This window comes from Coturnix japonica, chromosome 13, assembly GCF_054131305.1.
Source record: "Coturnix japonica strain WE chromosome 13, WE-NBRP24, whole genome shotgun sequence".
In the NCBI taxonomy this organism is placed as follows: Eukaryota; Metazoa; Chordata; class Aves; order Galliformes; family Phasianidae; genus Coturnix; species Coturnix japonica.
The window spans coordinates 296,823-319,341 of NC_140675.1; the positions used below are offsets into that span (position 1 = coordinate 296,823).

At 44.3% G+C, this 22,519-nt stretch overlaps 2 protein-coding genes across 2 annotated transcripts in view; both read right to left on the reverse strand.

Moving 5' to 3' along the window:
- LOC146758527 (cytosolic carboxypeptidase 4-like) overlaps window positions 1-22,519 on the reverse strand; it is a 132,002-nt gene that overhangs the window by 59,919 nt on the left and 49,564 nt on the right. The window lies entirely within an intron of this gene.
- Window positions 1-22,519, reverse strand: part of LOC146758528 (kinesin-like protein KIF20B) — a 62,763-nt gene that overhangs the window by 39,343 nt on the left and 901 nt on the right. The gene's annotated exons all lie outside the window — the stretch shown is intronic.

Here is a 22,519-nt window from a genome sequence, read left to right on the forward strand (position 1 = left end):
CTATCCAGTCAGGCTATGTCCAGTGATGCTTTTCAATTAGGATGTTTACTTCTGTGGTTTTGCACTAATGCAAACACCAACAAACAGTAAGCTAGAAATCTTGGTAGAGCTGCTGGCCTGAGCTCCTGTTTGGACCATGGGGACACAGTTTAATGGCTTCCACAACTGCACTGTAGCACAAGGGGGATACCGAGTCTTTAGATGGATGGGCGAGGAGATAAAGAAGGGTGAATGCCCTCTGTGAGAGTGCAATGAGATCTGCCTGAGGATGGAAGAGCAGACAGGTCAGAGCTAATGGAAATGGCCAACAGAGGAGACCATCAGTGTCTGTACCTGTCTTCCTGATCAGGGAGAGTAAATGGAAGGTGCCCTCTGCAGACAGATTGGAATCTGATGTTGTCTGTCCCTTGTCCCATTTGGTGGCCTTTGTCACTCCATTATCTGCTGCAGGGACAGCACAGCAGGGCATGTGGCATCCAGCAGATCCATGGAGAGCACAGATGGCAGCTTCTTGACCAAGCCATGGAGGAACCAAAGAGGAGAGATGCTCTGCTGGATCTCATACTCTCCGGCATGGAAGGACTTGTGGGAACTGTGAAGGTCAAAGGGGCATCAGGCCATGTGCAAGATGCAAATGTGTCTCTTTTTATTTATTTTGAGGCTGTAAGCTTAATATTTGATCATAAATGTCAATAAAACTGAATGAAATAATTGAAGACAAAGATGGAAATCAATGAAAATGTGTTAAGCCTTCTCAACATGAAAAATTCTCATGAGTCTTGTTCCATTTTAAGTTGTAAATATGAATCTTTGAGGTGATTTGATGTCTTTTTTTTTCTTTTACTGAAACTACAATGTTTTCCAGAACTGTGTTCGCTGGACACAAATGCCTTCAGGTTCAGAGACACAGACAGCGGTGCCAGTGCCAATGCCCTGTGACTATAGCCCGGTGCCCAGCACTACTCTTCCCTGCTGCCTATTTGATGTGTCTCATCCTCCAGGTGTTTTCAACTCTCCTAAATAAATGGCCATGGTTAAGGGCATGTTTTCAGCAGGCCATTTGGGCACACACTACTCCCACTGCCCTCCAGATTTCTCCATCCCTTGCTCTTTGTTCAGTCAGATACCTCCCAATTATCTGTCTGATTTCTGACTTTCAGGGGGATTACTGGAATTTGTTCCATCTCCCCAAAGTCTGATGGAATGTGTTGTCAACTCCTTCACTGTGATTTGATCTATCCCTTCCTATCTATTCTTTTTCTTTTTCTTCTTATACTTTTTCTTTTTCTCAATCACTGTCTCTTTTTTATTAAGGCACGAAGTCTGAAAGATGTTCATTAATGTCAGTAAAAGTGAAAAACAGAGTTGGAGACAAAGATAGAAATCAATGAGAATGTGTTAACCCATCTCAATGTGTGAAATACAAGTCCTGATCAGTTTTAAGTTGATACCTCTCAACTACCTGGCTGATCTATCCCACGGAGATTACTGGAATTTGCTCCATCTCCCAGAGTCTGATGGCCTCTGTTGTCAACTACTTCACTGTGATTCAATCTATCCTATGCTACCTCAGTATAAATCATTTCTTTTAAAAGTATTCCATATGAAAGACAAACTTCAATAGATGCAGCTTGAACATGGCATGCAGTTGATCACTGTGTTTTACTGTTCATTCAATTGCATCACCTTTCTTTCCATTTGCTGGCCAGATAAAAAAGAGAAATCTTTCCTTTTCCATGTGCAGCTGGTTCTCTGAGGAAAGCCAGTGGGAGTTGGTGCAAAGCAGTTTTAACACTGAGCGGATGAATGCAGAGGAGAAGAGTGATGTGAAGAAAAGTGATGCAAGTCCCATAGGTCCATTGTGAGCAGAAATTGGGTGGGGAGGTTGAGAAGGACCTTTGTCAACACAGTAACAGTACAGAACTCATTGGGACATCCTGGATTGGTATCAGTTGCACAGTGCTGTTTAAACCCAGATATAAATAAAGAGAAAATAAATTTATAATGGATTCTATCTCTTTAATCTCTCTCCAGATATCCCTCCTTTTTGCTGAACAACTTCTGATAACCTGAAGAAGATAACAAGATGGCATAAGGCACAGGAGATTCTTTAGGTTATAATGGTCCCAGGGCACATTTGATGCTGAGTCCATCAGCCTCCAGTGCAGAGAGAAGTTTGCACAAAGTGCTTAACAAGACAAAGTCAGAAGTAACAGTGAAGTTTCTTGGAGTATTAATGGGCCCAGTGAGGAACATTACCAAGCAAGCTTCCCAAGGGACTTGTTAGAGAAGATAACTGGAAGCCATGACTACAGGCAGGCAAAGGCACTGGCATGCTAAGAAACCTCTCCTTTGCCTTACGAAGCAGACAGGTCAAGCCCTGATTGCAAGACCAGTGGTAGAGAGGTCCTGTATCTCATGTTGGCTCCGGGCATTTCCTGGGGCAATGGGTTGGAATTTTGTATGATGTTAAATGAAAGACATGGGGACAGAAGATCCCAGGCTCTACATGTGGTGCAAGGACGCTGTGAGGTTCATGTCCCATATGAGACCTATGTTTCATTGCAGGATGTGAGAAGGGATGTGAGAAGGGCCCAGTGTGAACAAGCAGTCAATCCCTGTGAAACTTTGAACTTCAGATCTCTCAGTTCCAGTGCCCTCCTTTGCACATTCTCCCAGAGTTTGAAGTCCTTTATGTTCTGCGGTGCCCAGAAGTGCACCTAGTGCTGCTAGTGAGGCAGTAGCAATGCAGAGCAGAGGGACAACCCTTTCCCTCACCCAGCTGGCAATAAGTTGCTTCATGCACTCCAGGGGACTGTTGTCTTTCCTGGCTGCCTTGGCACACTGCTGACTCACATTCAGTGTGATGCTGACCAGCACCCCAACCCTTTCCAGTCAGAATCCTCTCCAGTGTCCCATATCCAGTCAGTGTGTATGTCCAGCATTGCCCCTACCCAGGTGCACAATCAGGCACTTGTTCTTGTTATACTTTATGCACTTGGTGCTTAGTACCAACTGGTACCCACTTCTCTGACTTGTCCACATCTCTCTGCAAGTCCTCTCCACCCTCAGTGGAGGCAACAGCACCTCCTCATCTGGTCTCATCAGCAAACTTGCTCAGAACGTCTTCTAGTCCTGCATGCAAGTCATCTGCATAAACATGAAAGGAAAGTTGCCCCAAAATGGAACCCTGGGGACCCCGACAGTGACCATCTACCAGCCTGATGGAACCCACTGACTATAATCCTTTGGGACTGACCTACTGGCCGACTGCTCACCCACCACATTGTGTTTCTGTCTAGCCATATGCAGGACATTCTGTCCAGAAGGTTGTTGTGAGAAACAGTGTCAAAATCTCCACTGAAATCCTCAAGGATTACATCAACTGGCTTCCCTTGGTCAACTAAACGGATAACTGTGTCACAGAATGAGCTTAAATTAAACAGGACCTTCGCCTCACAAACTTGTGTTGGCTGCGACCAATGACAGAATTGTCCTTCAGCTGTTTTTCCATAACTCCCACCATCATTTTCTCCATAATTTTACCAGGCTCTGGACTGACAGGTCCATAATTGCCCATGTCATCTTTCTTGCTCTTCCTTACAATGAGACAACATTTTCCACCTTCCTGTCAGCTGGCATGACCCTAGACTTCTTTAGATGCAATTGAAATGAGAGCCCAGAGCACACTAAGGTGTCATCATTGAAAGAAAGTAGATGTGCCATAGCTTTGCAATGCCTTGAACTCCAGAGTATGCCACAAATGGAGCAGAGGGGAAGATTTGCCTCTTCTGTAGTGAACTCATTCATTTGGTAAGCAGAATAACACTACCTGATACATGGGGACTGTGTCTCCACTCTGCTCTGCTCAGCTCACAGGGCAGCGGTGCAGGGTGTTGCTCTCATGTCAGTGCAGGTAAACTCAATTTAACCCTTTTTCCTCTGTAAATGCTTCCTCTATTTGTATGCTCAGATACACTTCCACATTCCCTCAAGTACACTTTCATATATAATTAACAATTACACTTTCTTATACCATCAAAACAGTTTGTCAAACAATACAGTTCTTCAGTTCACATAAACTCCCTTAATACAGTCTGTATTCTTCAGTTACAAACACTGTGCCACAGAACCAGCACTGATTGAACCACCTCCCTCACACACTTCCTCACAAGCAGTACATAGTATTATATAAATGGGTTGACACTCATTGGTCGGGTGGAATGTACACCTCTCCTCAGGACAATCTTACTAATCTACAGAGTACAAACTCCCATCTTCTTACATACAAGCAGAAAGTACATATGAGTGGACAGAAAACACAGTCTTTCACTTTGTCCGTGTCTGGCCATTTCCCTCACAGGAGGAAGGAAACATGGATCGGGACTCGGCACTCACCCTGCAGCTGTTCTGTGTCTCACTCACACCACACTCACTCTGACATTTAGATCAAAAACCATGGTTTATTCATACTACACAATGCTGACAACATTTTCCAGCTGGAATCTTAATAACACTCATACTCTGGTCGACCAGTTGCAAACGTTAATGATTTTCCCAGAGTCGGCTTGACACACGACACTTAAAGCAGATGATAATATTGAACATACAACCTATAAGCCCCACGATTACACCTTGGAGAACCCAGGCTACCATTTGACAGGCTATCCACTATATCCCATACCCGTAGGAGACACCAACATAGGTCCCTCCTATTGTCAACTACCTGGGAGAGAGTATTTGTTCTTGTTTCCATTCATATGACATACAGTTCCCTTTCATAGGAACTCACCCAAGGAGTCTTCCTACCCCAGCTGGCAACCAAAGCCATGAGCTCACCTCCCTGGGAGCAGCACGTATGGCTGTAAACTGTGTAGGATGTCTCCTCAAGACATATGGGCTCCACTTACCATACACATACCTGGTCCACCTATGGGTGGTCCTTGTCTGTCCCTGCAGTGATCAGGTGAGGAAGGGAGTCCTTCAGAGAAATCTCAGGGTGCGCCAAAAGTGTCTCCCTCTCAGCTGGTCCTGCAGCGAACAGAGCTGGTCCCACCTGGGCCGCCAAATTGACTACAGGAATTGAACTCTATAACCTCTATAATTGATACAGTCTCCCATGACATACTTATACCAGAGTTGAGGAAGTATGGGATAGGTGAGTGGACAGTGAAGTGGGTCGAGAATTGGCTGACTGGCAGAGTGCAGAGGGTTGTCGTTGGCGGTGCAGTGTCTGGCTGCAGGGCTGTAACTAGCGGCGTCCCCCAGGGGTCTGTGCTGGGTCCGGTCTTGTTCAACATCTTCATCAATGACCACCCTCAGCAAGTTTGCTGATGACACGAAGTTGGGAGGATTGGCTGACACACCTGAAGGCTGTGCTGCCATTCAGCGAGACCTGGACAGGCTGGAGAGCTGGGCAGTAAGAAACCGGATGAGGTTTAACAAAAGCAAGTGTAGAGTCTTGCACCTGGGTAGAAATAATTGCATGCACCAGTACAGGCTGGGGGAAGAGCTGCTGGAGAGGAGCTCTGCTGAGAGGGACCTGGGCGTCCTGGTGGACGACAGATTGACCATGAGCCAGCAGTGTGCCCTTGTAGCCAAAAAAGCCAATGGCATCCTGGGGTGCATTAAAAAGAGCGTGTCCAGCAGGTCGAAGGAGGTGATCCTCCCCCTCTACTCTGCCCTGGTGAGGCCTCATCTGGAATATTGTGTCCAGTTCTGGGCTCCCCAGTACAAAAACGACAGGGATCTCTTGGAAAGAGTCCAGTGGAGGGCCACAAAGATGGTGAAGGGCCTGGAGCATCTCACCTATGAGGAGTGACTTAGGGAACTCGGTCTGTTTAGCCTTGAGAAAAGAAGGCTGAGAGGGGACAGGATCCAGGTCTATAAATACCTGAGGTGTGGGAGCCATAGTGGTGAGGCTGGTGTCTGTTCAGAAATGCGTGGGGACAGGATTAGGGGTAATGGGATGAATGTACAGCATAGGAAGTTCTGCACTAATGTGTGCAATAACTTCTTTATGGTGAGAGTGACAGAGCACTGGAACAGGCTGCCCAGGGTGGTTGTGGAATCTCCTTCTCTGGAGATATTCAAGACCTGCCTGGATGCCGAGCTGTGCAACGTGGTGTAGGGAACCTGCTTTGGCGGGGGGGCTGGACTCAATGGTCTCTGGAGGTCCCTTCCAACCCCTACAATTCTGTGATTCTGTGAATATCATGGGGTGGTTTGGATGGGGAAAGACTACCCCTTTGAATGACCTTTTGTCAGGGCATGTCCTGGGATTCCTAGGATCCTCAAAATGCAGCACTGCTTCTGTCACTGAAAAATGGGGCCCTGTGTGGGACAGAGGGAGGGTCCATGAGTCCCTGGCCCACCTGACTGAGTATTTCCATGGTCTTAGCAAAGACATACTTACAACTTGAGAATGACAGTTAGCTGTGTTCATGGTGGCATGGCCACTGCTGATGGCCTTGAACTGTCTGAACATAACTGAAGAGGCTCAGGCTGATGCAAATCAGCTATTGAATGACAGTGTTGAAAAACTGGAAAGACAGGTGGCAGTTTTGATGGGGAAAAAACCTAATTCAATCATTCTCCTATAGAAGATCAGTAACAACTCTCTGGAAGACCATGGGGACCCTGTACAAGGGAATCTGTATAAAATGGACTCTGTAAATGAAGGCACTAAAAGGTCAGATTTTGAGGTTCCATTTGGACTAGATCTATTTGAGATCTTACTGATTGTAACCCAAAAATGAAAAAAACAATAAATAAATGCAGGATAGGCTGGTGGGAGTGCCCTGACCAGTGTCCAGCTCCCCAAACCCTGCTGCCCATAATACAGCAGCTGAACTGATGGATATAGTACAGTGGTTTAGACAGAAACCAAGAGAGCATGCCAGCATAGCTGCTCTGGTTATGGGACATGGAGGCAGAAAGCGCTGTGGTGAATGGACTGGAAATTTCAAAACTGACATCCATTACTACTCACCCTGCCCTCAGGCAAAGACTGTATGTTCTGTCCAACATAATGAGGATAGCCATTTGATCAGTGAATGATTTATGGCTGTGTGTCATATAACATGGCCAAATAAGAATGACATACCATTAAATATCAGCCTGTGGTACTCTATGGAGGACTAACAAAATTATATTAGAGAATTAGGCATGAAAGAGGCAATCTATGAAGATGATTTTGAGAGCCCAGTCAATAAATTTTTCATCAGGAACGAGAGATCTCATCCTACAGCCATCACCTTTACATCAGGGTGGGTCTATGTTATCCATACTGAACCCCCCAGTGGCCCTCAGGTGCTGTAATACAACAGGCTGCCCAATTGATGGGGAGACAAGAGTGCCTACGGCCAGATGCAGGCTCTGAATGGTGGTGGAAAGGTCAGAGAACCATCTGCTGCCATGACTTAGGCGTCCAGCCCCTAAGGTAATCCAGTCTGGACCCATTAGGGTCTTGAGACAACCAATGTTTAAAGACCAGATTAGAGCAGGAGTTCAGTTTAAAAAGATCGATGGACAGCATAATCAGGAAAAAATATCTGTTAAACAGGCCCAAGCACTGAGTATTTATAGTCCAACCTTTTCAGCCAAACTAGATGTGAATGTAACTCAAGAAGGGTCTGGATGGGGGCTCTGGCAGAGCCAGAGTTCTTTGTGAACCCCTATGAGGTTTTGGCCACAGGTTTGGCATGGAGCAGAATAAAGATACATCACAGCTGAAAAGCATTTATTGGCTACCTATTCTACACTACAGGTGGTAGAACCAGTAACTCAGATTTCAGAGGTTATCGTTAAACAACAAGGCCAGTCCAGGGGTGGGTAAAAGATCTAACACACATCTCTATGATGGGGGTGGCCCAATCACAAGCAGTGGTGCGCTCAGTTGTTCTGCTTGCCTGCTCCTCAAGGAGTTAAGAGAAATCTATGCCTGTTGCGTGTTCGAGTGCATGCGCAATGCCATGTGGAGGGCTTATCACAATAAAGATTGGCGGATTTGCTGCGTAGACCGGTCAGAACTCAGATCTGCGTTGTGCTTCCTCCGGCACCAAACACCCAACAGTGGCAGTTCCGTGTATTGGCCAGCAGGTGGCAGCAGAGACCACGGAAAGAACCTCTGCGGGACAGACCCTGGGGATCCGTTCCCGTTTGATTATAGGGGAAGAACACAAAGATGGAAGAGGAGGGAAGGGGGAAAAAAAAAAAGAAAAAAAGAAAAAACCAAACCACAGCAAACAAATAAAAACTTCTCCAAACGTAGCAAACTTGAATGTCTGTCAATAAATAAATGAGTAATTGAATTGATGTCCCTCCCCCCCCCCCTCCCCCCCCCCAACTTCTGAGATGAAAAAAAAACACCTGGTATCAATTGGACAGATGCACACAGTGAAGCCAGGGATGGTCTGAAACGCAAAGCAGCTGAGCAGCTTTTAGAAGAAAACAGAGTAGTAACAACTTCTGTACCTACATTCACCACTCTGAGATCCTGTCTGGGTCACCCAAGGCTTGTAAATAACCACTGGGTCGGTTCTGATGTCGAGTGATTTGTTGTCAGTTCTCTCATGGTTCTCCGGTCAGTTCTCCGGTGCCAGGATCTGCCACAGGGCATTCTGACCACGGGCATCATGTTTCTACGCTGCCGCCTGCATTTAACAGGCAATGGGACTGCCCAGCATGTGCAAGGCAGCACCTCTTTCACACCACCAGAATGTTTAAGGCTGTTGGGATTGTTGTTAGCGTCCCATTAACACTGAGGCTAGAGATACCCTTAGGATTGACATTACTATTAGCATTACTTTGATGGTGCCCTATCTGGGTCATTTCCAGGGGATGTCAGGAGTAAGGCACAGTGTCAGGAGAAAAAGAACAGACTCTGTTACTTTATAAAAGTGATAATGGAGAGAGTTCATTGGAAAAAATACAACTCTTAAATAATACAAAGCATGCTTCTGATTGGATGCAGGCATCATCTGGGCTCTGATTAATATTACTCTTAAGGTAAAGATTATTGTTACCATAATGTTGGTTTTTTTTTGGATTATGATCAGGGTTAAGGTTCCTTTTGCTACAAACTTCTAGCATCATTTTTGTTGTTACATTTGGAGTTAGGGACGATTTTAGAATCAGGGTAAGGGTTAGGATTAGAGTTACATTGCTGGTTAATGCTGTTATCTTTACAGCTCCTGTGAGGGTTGGGGTCTGGGTCAGGTGTTTAAAAAATGAAATGAGAAAAGCATAAAAAAAATATATTGAAAGCTTCAGATTTCCTTAATCTTTGTGGGAATCATATAATGTGCAACTCAGATCTACCTCTTCGTGCAGTGACTGCCTGTAAATTTGCTAGAGCCTGATATAATATGGCCTTGTGCTTTCCGCTAACTCACCTTCATTTCATTTTCATTACATTTGCTTGGTAGTCAGATTTTGGTGTGTGAATATTTTAAAACAATCTAACTGACATTGGCAAAAAATTAAAAATAAATAAATAAATGCACGACAGCATCAATTGTATCAATTTTTATAGATAAGATAAAGAAGAGCAGTTTCCCTTAGTTTTCTGTGCCTCTTTACTTTCTTACCATCTCCACTTGTGTGAGAAACTCTCAAAGTCAAAGATTTCTAGTTAGGCAAAGATGGCAGCGATAGCAGCAGTGCTTATTCATTATTGCAATACTGCGCGCACATCCCCTGTTGGCAAGGGAGAAATTGCACACCAGTCAGTGACATTAATTCTGTTCTATGCCCCAGACCCAATGCAGGTGATGCTCTCATGGCTCTCATTGGTTGAGCATCTCAGGCTCACAGACTCCTCGAGACTGTGGCTAGGATTCATTTCCATAGAAGGTCAATTACCAACCTCTTGTTTTTAGGTCTGCCTTGTACTTTTCTGCGGACAGAGAAGGGCAATGTTTCCAAAAGTCAGTACATTCATTCTGTCCTGTGCTGGGCTCTACCCACCCTGTGTATTTATCTTGTGCTTGTCTCAATTCTACCCATGTCAGAATGCCCCCAGTCTGAACTTAATTCTGTTCAGCAACTTTCTTGGTGGAAAAACTACTTATACAGCTGTTTTACAAGAGGGTTATACATTCAGTTAGGGCCTACACTATGTACTGAAAATACTGGAAACTTCCACTGCAAAAACACAATCTACCTCTCCCATCTGTGCAGCCTTGCAGACCCAGAGCATGCCAGGTTATTTCTGCTTTCATAGCATTTGCATGCTGTAGGGTGAGCACAAGGTTCTGCTGCTTGATTCTTCTGCAAGAGCTGCCTACCGGCAAATGGTTGCAGGGATGGAGGATGTGACAGAAAGCATTTGTCTCCACAAGAGCAGAGTTACATTCAGTGCAGAGTGTGAGAGTCAGGTTGGTGTGGAAAAGCACTGACACGCTGGGGATGATGCAGTGCTCACATGTCTAACACTCACAGACATTACTGTCAGAAGGATGGTGCTGTGTTGTGCTTCTACCTTTGGCAGCCCCTGGAGAAATGCTATGGCACACAGAACACCTTTGTATTGCACTGAGTGCTGCCATGCAGCATGGATTTAACACACCAAATCCAGAGGAGCATGACTGCATCTAACTGCCCTGAGAAAAACTACTGTAGCTGAAGAGATGAGGAGGCAGCTGCTCATCTGCAGAACAAGCAGCACTGCCAGACACTGGGCCAGGTGAGCACCTCCTGCTGCAGCGTGATGATGACAGGGCTGGAGATGATCTGCAAAGCCAGCTTAAAAGTGGGAGACGTGAGTCAACATGGCAGGAGGACAGAGGTGTTAGGGAGCAGCCAAGGCATCAAAGAGTATCAGAAGGCTTTGAAAAGTATCACAAAGTGACAGCCAGGAAGACTGGGATATATCATGAGCAGCAACCTGGATGCTAGAGATTATTTGCTCCCATACAAAATGGTAGAGATCTTGCTGCAGACATCCCAAAGCCAGCCAAAATGGGAACCCAGAGCTCTGCCTGCACGAACCCCACAGCCATAGCATTGCAAGCTGAGCTGCCTTGCTGTTTGTTGCATTCATCCCAATCCCTGTGAATGAAGACTCGGAATGCAGTCGAGGCGATGATTGAGCATGAGAGTGACTTTATTCAATAAAAGACAGGAGGGCTTGAGAGGTCAAGGGTGAAGATGGGACTCCTCTTGTCAAGATGAGAGTGGCTCAGAGCTGGTGCTGCTACCTGGTGCCTGGGACTGGCAGCCTGACTCTAAGTCCCCATCTAAGATGCTCAGCTTCACCTCACTGATGCTGACCTGCTCCTGCATGGTGCTGCTGCTGGGGCACTCGGGCTGTGCTTGGGATGGGCAGCACTGCAAAGGCGCTGGGTCACAATCCAGGCAGGTGACTGCTGTGTCTGGCAGGCTCAGGTCAGGAGCTTCAGCAGAGCCAGGAGATATGAGAGCATGAACGTGGATGAGCCCCTTGTGTCCATCACTGTTACCATGTGGAAGGCTGTCATCCGAATTGCAGCGATTCGTGCTTAATAAGAACTCTCCATTGATGGAAACACACTGCTTGGTTTGGATCTTTGGGGTTGACAAGGGCTCGAATCACCTAGGAAGGCATAGAAACACAAGGGTTAGTTTCAAACATTTGCAAGTTGAATCATGAAAGGTTGTTGATACTTGGTAATAGAGTGGCGGCAGGAAGAAGCAAGTAGGCTTGAAGCAGCATAGCCACTGTCTTGAAAGTGATCCTCATTCAGGTCCAGCTCGTGTGTTGTTTCACTGTAATCTGCTTCTTTGGGTCTACCTAGTGGGCAGCAACACTCGAGCTGTTACTGATATCATTGAAAAGAACTGGAGACAATTGTTCTATTCCTAAGAGCTTCAAGGTGCCTAGAAGCACAAATAGAAACCAGCAGTATTTCATCACTTCACCAAAAGGAAGGTCAAACACCTGAGCTGTGAAGAGCAGTTACAGAACCTATGCATAAGATCACACCAGACATAGTTTGTTCTAACAACAGTTATGGCACATAGTCCATTTCCTTCAATATTCCCAAAATGAAATGATGTGGAGCATTACAGGGAAAGAAACACTGCACACAGACACTATGACCCTGATTAGACTCAAGCAGCAGACTTAAAACAAGTCAGAGTTTTTGATTCCAGGATATTTCAGGACCTATCGTGTGAAATTCAGTTACACAACAGTGCCTAGGTGCCTGCGTTTCAAGCAACTTTCAGATCACAGCCATGTAAAATAAAAACAAATTCAGTGCAGAAATAGCAAGCCTGTACCTTAATACTCATGAGATTATCCATTTTTTACTGCATTCTGACTAAGTTCTAAAACTTGCTCATCCCAGTTCACTTCAACAAGTTCCACCAGTTCAAGCAATGCAGTTCTGAGATCCGGTGTATGTTAGGCAGATAGAATTGAACAGTGCAGAAATAATCTCTGACAGCTTTAAGAGCTCTGTTCTGCTTACAAACTCTCAGTCCAAAACTATTCACAGTTTTAAGGAAATGAACACCTGAAGCAGTTGGATCATCTGCCATTTGCCGCATTCTGCTTCTTGGCATCATGATTAGCACAAAGGGTTTTCTGCTGTCCTGCAGAGATGGACAAAGTCCTGCTTACAAATGGACCAGGTTTCAGTGTACAGCAGAGTTTGTACCAGACTAACAAGCCACGTCATTCAATTCATGTGCTCAGGTTGTTATGCACTCCGAAAGGAAACACAACTAACTGTTGGATTCTGAAGGCAATCTGTGGGGTCCTACATTACCTCCTGATTCTGGAAGAGGAAATTCTAATAGCAAATGCAGAACTTTGATCTTTGTAGACATGAGAAGAGCTGGCATTTAGGAACATTCATTTCAGGGAAATCAAATGATGTGTCTATATTTTTACTACAGATAGTATAGGGAGCAGCCAGTTGAAGAACCAGATACAAAAAAATCCAGCCCATTGGCAGGAAAATACTTCTCCTTAAATTCTGTATGCTATCATGGTACAGAATTAGGCTACAGTGCCACATAGGCCAACCAAGCGTAGAACCAAATCCACAAAATACTGGTAGACAAAGCAGCAAAAACAGGGACAATATTCAGCAGACAGGCCTTTCTACCCACAGCTCAGCATGTTCTGCCATCCGAAAAGCAAGGCCTCTTGTCAAGCTCAGCTATTTCCCTTCTCAGTGTATTATAGCACCACTGATACCCACTGGTATCCTCCTGTAGAGTGCCATCATATTGTCATCATCCAAAGGAAAAACCCACACAGCAGAGCATACAGCACTACACCCATGCTCCAAATATCCGCCTGAAAAACAAAAAGACAAGCTTACAAACCTGAAGCACCTCAAATGGCTTCCTGACAGACTGGATTGTCTGCCCTTGCCAAAGCCCACATATAGCCCATGAAAAGCTGGCTCTTTCCCTCAGGAAAAAGAGCCTTATCGTCCCAGAGAAAGCATATAACCCTCATTCAATTGCCCTTTCACTCAGCTTAGAGCACTACTAAAACCAGCATCTTCACCTTAGCTCATCACACTGCTGCAGTTCCTTTTACAAGGATTTCACTGGCAAAAATGAAATCAAAGCAGTCACAAGGGATTTAGCACAGTTACGTGTTACTGGCTACGAGAGCTGTCAGCACAGTCACCTGTCAGGCTTTGCTGCTGTTCTCTTTATGTAGAGGCACAACAAGGTTCAGACACCTCACAGTGCAATTCTCACTTTGACTGTAAAGAAAAAGGAGGCTTGAAAAGCAGTGTGTGGAAAACAAAGAAATAAGAATTAGAACAACAGTGGGGCCATGGCACTTGTAGGAATTGCTCCGCCTTTAACAGCGATTCAAGAAGGATGAGGGCATTCCAAACCAGACCAGTTTGGACAGATTAACAACTGCAAGTAGTGGGTTCCAAAATTCCAGACATGAAATCAAAGCTGGAAAAACTCTTCACATTTTCATCTCTCAATTTTTAGTACATTGTGCATTACAACGGAAACAATTCTTCACATACAACTTGGAAGCTAAAGACAAGTCTGACAAAACAGACTGCACAGAAATGATGGATAATTAACAGAGCAAATTGCTCTTTCAAACACTTAGTAATAGAAAGAGATCTCTGAAGTTGCTGTTCTGTAGAGCCCCAAAGCAGTCGCTTGAGGCAGTTCAGGATTAGCCTGAGACAAACCAGCCAGCTGTGTGAACTGAGACCAATTGCACTTCTTCTATTTTACTTTCATTCTATGTGACCTCACTAAGCAAATATTGTCTAAGACCATGAGTATCACATAAATGTGCAGATCTCAAGCTGCTCACTTATCTAGTACCCTTGGCATGATGCTTTATTTTCCTCAGCTATTCATCTAGATTGTGCCTGTTGATTGTGCAACAACAGCCTGTTGGTCTCGATTACCTGTAAGAGGCTTTAAATTTGGCCAGGAAAAATCATTTGAGGATAAGTAATTATCTGGGACTCAGTAAGGCAGTCTTCCCATGCTTTCATAACAGCCGAGATACACACACACACAAACTCATGGAACCCCACTGCTTTGCACAATCCTGTGCACACTCACATGTGTCATGCACTGATTTCCCAGCCAGTCCTCATGGGGTCTATTACTTAGGACAGGAGTGCAGGGGAGCAGCCAGAAGCTGTTTGCATTCCCTGCTGTCTGCTGGGCAGCTTTGCTGGAGATGCTTGGGTTGCTTTGTTTTTCCTTGGGAGGTGGGAAGGAGCTTTGGGTTGGAGGCACATCCCGTGCCAGAGCATCCCAATGGCACGTGTGGGGCACTGATCTGCAGCAGATGAAGGGGAGGAGGTCCCAGCACAGCTCTGCACCATGCTCTGCCACACTGGGCAGCTTGTTCCTGGCTCAGCAGCGCCATCAGACAAGGAGCAGGGAAGGAAATCAAGGATGGGGGGTACCATCAAACGCAGATGGTGCATGCCTGTGCAAGACAAACAGACCCAGAGCTTGCGGGTTGTTCCTGCTTTTGTAGCATTTGTGTGCTGTAGCTGAGCAAAAGGTTCTGCTGCTTGAATCTTCTTCTGCAAGAGCCGCCTACCGGTAAATGTCTGCGGGGATGGAGGATGTGACAGAAAGCATTTGTCTCCATGACAGCGTAGTTACACTTGGTCTAGAGAGTGTGAGAGGCAGGCAGCACTGCCTGATGTTGGTCAGGGCGAGCTCCTCCTGCCGCATCACGATGATGGCAGGGCTGGAGATGATCTGCAGGGACAGCTCACAGGTGAGAGCCAGGAATGGACACGGCGGGAGGACAGAGGTGTTAGGGAGCAGCCACGGCAACAAAGAGCATCAAAAGGCCCTGAAAAGCATCACAGAGCCACAGCCAGGAAGCTTGGGGTTTTCATGAGCAGCATCCAGGATGCTAGAGACTATTTGCTGCCATACACAACGGCAGCAGAGCTCTCGCTGCAGGCATCCCAAAGTCAGGCAAAATGGGAACACACCCAGAGCTCGGCCGCACAAACCCCACAGCCAGAGTGTTGTAAGCTGAGCTGCCTTGATGTTTCTTGCACTCATCCCAATCTCTGCGAATGAAAACTCGGAATTCAGTCAAGGCGTTGATTGAGCACGAGCGTGCCTTTATTCAATAGGAGAAAGGAGGGGGTGTGAGGTCTGGAGGAAAGATGGGACTCATCCTCTCTTGTAATCATGAGAGCTGCTCAGAGCCTGTGCTGTTGCCCGGAGCCTGGGACTCGTGTCCTGATTCTGTGCCCCCCTGCGAGATGCTCAGCTTCTCCTCGGTGATGCTGACCTGAGCCTGCATGGTGGTGCTGCTGTCGGGGCACTCGGGCTGTGCTTGGGCTGGGCTGCACTGCAGAGACATTGAGTCCAGGCTGGTGCCTGAGGTGTCTGGTGGGCTCAGGTCAGCAGCTTCAGTAGGGATGGGATGAATGAAGGCTTCAACCTGGAATTTATCTCCAATCTACTTTTAATACCTTCATTCGATCAAAATCTACTGTCAATACCTTCAAAGGAAAATGATGCTTTGGGAAACAGAACTTGCAGGCTGAGAGATAAAGCCAAGGTCTTTAGATAAAAATGAGAAAAGATTTTGCTTGTCATTTCGTAACTGTGATGAAATTCGTAATTTTTGTTTGAGCTACATTTTGATAGAATAATGTGGTCGTAATGTGCTTGACTACAAGCATGATTTCCACGTAAAGCTGACTCTTAGCAGGAACTCTGTTTCCTTTAGAAGCAGTGAACCCTGGTAGCGAACAGCTTTTCTTACTTCTAAAGACCCTGTCAACCCAGCACAGGACATGCAGTTTGCTAGCATTAAAGAACAAGTTTGTATTTTCCTTGTAAGCAATGTCGGAAGAGAAAGACAACACACATTTCAGAACCATTTTGGCCCCAGTAAAAGTGATGCCACGGAAGAGCTCCATCAAAACTTATGCAAAAACATAAGTTCAAGTGGGCAAGGCCTTATGAAAATCTTCCACACAACTCAATGGAGATTGGGGTGGGTGGGTTTATGAATAAGAATCCTTAAGAATTTTCTTCTAAGAGACTTAAGAACTGTCAATATATATATATAAAGAATATAAACACTAATTCTACAGTGTAATTAACAATTACTGTTAATTACAGTAATTGTAATTACTACAAATAAATATATCCAAAGGGTTAGGAGACCAACCCGATCATATCACAAGCTCTTTGATGACTGTAAACGCAGTCATCAATACGCAGAAAAAGATTTAAATAGATTAATATGAATGAGTACAAATGTACAGAAAGAACAACTAGGAATAAAGGTGGAGAAATGAAGGCACAAAGTGAGACGAGTCTGGCAAAAATATCACACAGAAAAGGATGCAATTCTTTCAATTTATTAGTAGCAAAAAGCTGCATAATAAGTCCTAGTTTGCTCCTCATCAGAGAAGCAAATCCTATTGATAAGGTTGTGAGGAGAGATTTTGCATCAGTTTTCATAAAAAGGTCAACTGTGATGAATTAAGGTTGTTAAGAACTAACAAAGAAGTAAAAAAAAAAAAAAAGGCCTAGAATACAAAAGTAATAGGGTAGAGAAGATACATAGCTTAGATCTCTCCGAATGAGCTGAATCTGCTATATTCCTACTGCATTTCTAAGGGACTGACTCAATCAATCTCAAAGCTGTTAACGATTATGTTTTTAGAACTTAGGAAAGCCTGGTGATGAACCAGATAACTGATACAATGTACAGACTTCTTTTGAAGAGAGGAAAAAAAAAAGGGGGGGAGATGATGAAAAATGATAGACCTGTCAGCTTAACTCCAGGTCCTCAGAAGAAAGAAACAGTTTAGAACAACTTAGAAGAGATAGGTATCATTCAACACACCTTTGTCAGGAACAAATTACTATTAATGATTCTAATTTACCCCTGTGAGAAGGTGTCAGAGCAACACAGAGTGGACGAGATGCCAAGAGAGTTTCCAAAACTTTACTAAATTCTCAGGCCAGATAAGCAGCATGGTTTAGATGAGCTATAGAAGGATGAACATCTGTAGGTTGCTCCAAAAATAATGCCTCCTATTTATTTCCACGGACATCACAGTAGATACAAAGAGCACAATAACACTGCTTGATAGAGTAAATTCTCAGCTACTAAACACTATTTCTCAACTCAGATGCTAGCATTAGCTATGCATTTTCACCAGCAGTGAACAAGAGCCTGCAGGTCGCACTTAAAAAATCTGCATGGCCATCTGGAACACAGCTTGTCTTTCACATCACTGTCACCAGTGCTGAAATGTACCATTCACTGCCTCACTGTACTCACATCCACTGATTGGTCACTGTACATGTCCAGCAAACGTCAATGGATGCCATTTTTTCTGCACAGAGAAATTCAGTTCCATTCCTTTGCTTCATGTGCACTTCCATGACAGACGCTATTTTGCCTCTGCTGCCACTTATCACACAGCAACAAAACAGAAGGGGATCCTGGTGGGAAGGTTCAAACTCTACTGCCATACCACCAACATCTGCCTCTGACATCCTCAACCAACATAATAAAATAGGAGGCTTTACTTTCAGAGCAGCTCTTATAAAAATTGCTTAGAAAAAGTACTCTGAAAGTAGCTCTCAGTCTCGCTGTCAAAATGCATAGCTGTTCTAAATGATCTTCTGCAGGACCTGGTCACAGAATTGGTACAATCCAATATTTTTATTAAAGATTTAGATGAAATAGAAAGTATGTTAATTTGATTTGTGGATGAAACCAATGTAAGACAAGTTTGCATTTTGACAAACTGGAAAAGCAGCCTGAAGTAAACAACTGCAATTCAATAGGGTCAACTACAAGCTACTACAGTCAGGCAGGAATAATCAATGCTACAGACACATGAACGAGGAGCAATGACAAGGTAGCATTTCTACTGGAAAACGACAACATTCTGCACTGCTGAAGACTGCAAGCTGCATGTGAGCCAGCCACTCATGTACCAAAGTGCAGATACAATTCTGGCTGGGTATTAAAAAAAACCTGTACGCTGGCAGGACACACAAATTAATCTGTTCTCTCTGCATTGTTAATCTCTCTGTTAGAATTCTGTTTCCAGACTCAGGAAGCAATTCACAGGGAGACTTGGCACAACTGAAAAAGGTCCAGAGGACATCACTGAAAAGCAAATAAGCTTCTTCCTATGGCTAGTCTAGGTAAGACAAAGAATATATATGGCAAGGACTTCCTATGGCAAGATAGGACTTAAGACAGACAGACAGTTCTAAACATGAGAGTTGTATGAGCTGGAACAGATTACTTACAGAGTCTGGTAATCCCAATATTAGAGATCTCTACAGAAAACTTAGACTAACCTATCAGAAATGATGCAGCTAAGTTGAAGAAAAAAGATGGCTGGTGGAGGTCACCGCCAGCCATTAGCTTCATTAATTTTATGCAACCACAACTAATATGTAGGAACAATAATTCCAACATTAACTGGCAGAGAAAAGGCAAAGGAGTAACAGGACATTTAGAGGACACTTCTGCTAGAACAGCACAGGACAACTTTGATTGGGAATGAGATGTGTTGGTAAGATACCCAAGACTGGAAAATCAATCGCTATTGGACACAGCAGTATTTAAAACCAAATCACTGTAAGGTCAGAAAACAAAAAGATGAGAAAGTATAATCCTGTATCAATATGCACCAATGGAATCAGGCAGTATAAAATGAAAGCTTGAATAAAACTTGCCTATGGTACTGTTAAACCTAGGAGGATTACAGGTCACTCCTTGCAACCTCACTCCTCCTCACAGAAACTCCAGAGAAGATCAAAATGAACAGAATTAGAATGAGCTTTCATTGATGAGCCGTTAGGAACAAATAGATTACTGAAAGCTGTGTACATTTTATCAGCAGCAACCAGGTTTGGCAGGGCTGTTATCGCTGGGTCTTAGTTTATAGAGGTATAGATGAAGGGGAGAGGCCATCTGGGCAGAGCTGCCAAGTGAATCATAACAGATCAGGAGCACAGGGCTTCCCTTCAGAAGGCTGAGCTGGGAACATCGTATTGGGAATTCTTTCTCTTACCAATTTCATCTGATCTCTTCTCTCTAAATCCCTTTTCTATTCCAGGCTTTGTTTCTCTGGGGCCACTTATAACACTCCTTTGTTGTGACTGAAGGAAGGAAACAAAAGAAGCAGGAAAGCATTTTGCTGTATTAAAAGCACAAAGATGGAATGTTTTGTTGACTGAATGTGCACTCTGCATTCTTAACTGTTCTGATCCAAAGCACAGTAAAGTCTTCAGTTGCCTTGGGTCACATTCACAGTACAAGTCAATATTTCATCAGTCTGGTATGGATTACAGAGGACTGAATTATCTCAGCATAAATTCTGGATTGCATTTTATATAGTCCATGGACCTGATATCTCCTTTCACTTTCCTACCTGCATTTTAGCAAAGGCTGCAGGTAGGTGTCATTCAGTAGGGTTTCAATAGACACGTTTCCAGGTCTCATACTGATAGGAAGGTTAGACTCTACAATACAAAGAACAGATTACAGCCATAAACTATGCCTTCTCTTCCACCCTCATCTCCACTCCCCAGTATGATACCTTATTTAACTTATAATTGCAGTACGATTTTTCTTTTGGGGTTGGGATTCTTATCAACTCCACCATTAAGCAAGTGGAATAAACTATATCAGGGCAAACTACAGGCAGGTAAAAATAACGTCTGCAATCTCTTTTCTAGAAATGAATTAGCTCTGGTGCTATAAAATCTCTAACAAGTTGGATTAAAAGACAGACTCCTCTTACATCTTTATTCCCAACAGAAATAGCACTGCTACTGCTGGGAGATTTATTCATGTCACAACCAAAGCACTTCACATTCCCAAGAAGACCAAGTCCTTTGGCTTATACCTCTTGTGACATCCTCAATACATTACCCTTTCCATCCACAGACCAGGGTATATTAGAGATTAATACAGCTCAGCAACTCAAAACACACAGATTGTCAGTCTCAGTAATCAGCCTGAAGAATTTAGAGGACAGTTGTTATTTACTGAAAGTGATAAGAGACCCAGCAGAACACTTAACTCTAAATAAACAATGTGGAAACTTCACTACCCAGAAAGTCCTAAGTGGCAAATACACAGCTCAGATGTTCCTGAATATGGTTTGATTGCATCCATGCTGTGAGGCAGCAAAAGCAAAGGGAGGGAAAGCTTAAGTCAGAAGGCAGGGGGCCCTTCTCACATGGATCTGCTCTCGGTGTTTAGCACTGGTTTGTTAGTTCATTAAGAGTGTGTTAGAAATCAGTCTCTCCATGCTTCTCACCAGCTCCATCGTGCAACAGCGTGGCATTTATTACAATGCACTACTCAGTAATGGGGCCTTCTGGCATGTGAGCAGCAAGGGGTCATACAGAGCCTGAAGGGAGCTGGCAGGGGCTTTGTGCAGCACAGAAGTAACTGCAGAGACAGTTCTTTGCTTCTCTCATAAGTTTCCCTGTAGAGAAGTGTCCCATTAGAACAGTAAGAAGACGGCAACCAAACCCCATCTCCTTAGAAACATGCAATGATTTACCTATTCTACCCTACCACAATGAAGTGCTTTAGCACTTTACCTATCTTAAGCTTGTATTGGTTTCTGCTCACCCTAACGCTGGAAATAAACCCATTCTCCAACAAGCTGTTGCTGCTCACACAAGGACTTGTGATGGAGCTCTAAAAATAGCCAAGTGGCACAACAGAGAGAGCTCCTGCATTCACGCCAACACCAGGATCCAGAGCCCAGGGAGCTGAAAGGGCTGATAATAGCCTCCATCGCTGGGCACTAAGTGGTTAGGCTTTGCCAGCTGCTGAATTCCTGCCAGCCATATGTCTGATATCCTATAATAACCAGCCAGATGTTGGGCTAAGGTAAAGCCTGACAGAGTTCAGAAGGAAAACGGTGTGCCTGCCTCTCATGATCAGCCCTTGCTGATCTTTGAACTCGGCTGTTATCTTGAAGGAAAGCCTCTTCTGAACTTCGGCATGAATCTAATTAATGAGTTAATTCCCTGCTAATCTATTCTCCTCTTTGTGTCCGTTTCATGATTAATTTAGTTCCAGTGAATTTCCTTTACTGACTGCAGAGTAGAAACACACTTCCTACCCTATTAATCTCCACTTCTGACCCATCAGTAGGGGACTAAACAAGGGTAAATGGCTCCATGCTTTTATTTTCTGAGCCAAGTGATTTCTAGCAACGTAAGGTGGAAGGAAGTAGGGAAATTCTGCAGGCACATCATGCCACTACTGTAAGAAAAGGTGGAATAAAGGCTGTCGATTAATTGAAAATTCTGCCCAGTTACATCAACCACACATCTAACAGAGAGGAAAGAACAGCAAGGCTACACACTGCATAGGAATGTCATTCGGATGTAAAGGATCAGATAAATAGCCAAGCCCAAACACCAAGAAGATAAAATCTGTTGAGGGAAACATAGCAGGGATCTGGGTTTTGTTATTCCTGAAGTTCCAAGGCTCCCTCATATATTTCCAAAGATATTTTACTGGTGTGGAAGAGAAGATCTTAACTGGAGAATGCACAGACTTCTCTGTCTACCTCTGCCTCCAGCACTCTTGGGAAATAGAAGGAAATTTGGCCTGTTTACCTGTCTGCTGAGGTAACAGTTACTCTTTCAGCATCTAAGTCTTAGAATGAAGTCCTCTTTGCTGAAAAACGAACATAATCTGCTGTTTAAACTAATAAAAGAACAACAAACCAAAATCAACCTGCATTACTGTTAGCAGCGTACAGACATGACAGAAAGCAGCAGTAAGGCTGACATTTTCTTAGTTAAGCTAAACGACTAATAACTACCTGGAATAACACGGGGAGTGAGCACAAGGCTACAGCTTTATACCTCTGGATCCCATTCAGGGCCAGGCTGTTTATTTCCTTTAATGCTTTACATCTGTTAGCATTAAACCACACTATCAGCTCTGACGGATTTACATGTATCTTGCTGTTGCATGCATCTCTTGAGAGGCTGAGGGATGGGAAAGGTTACCTTCCCGCAATTG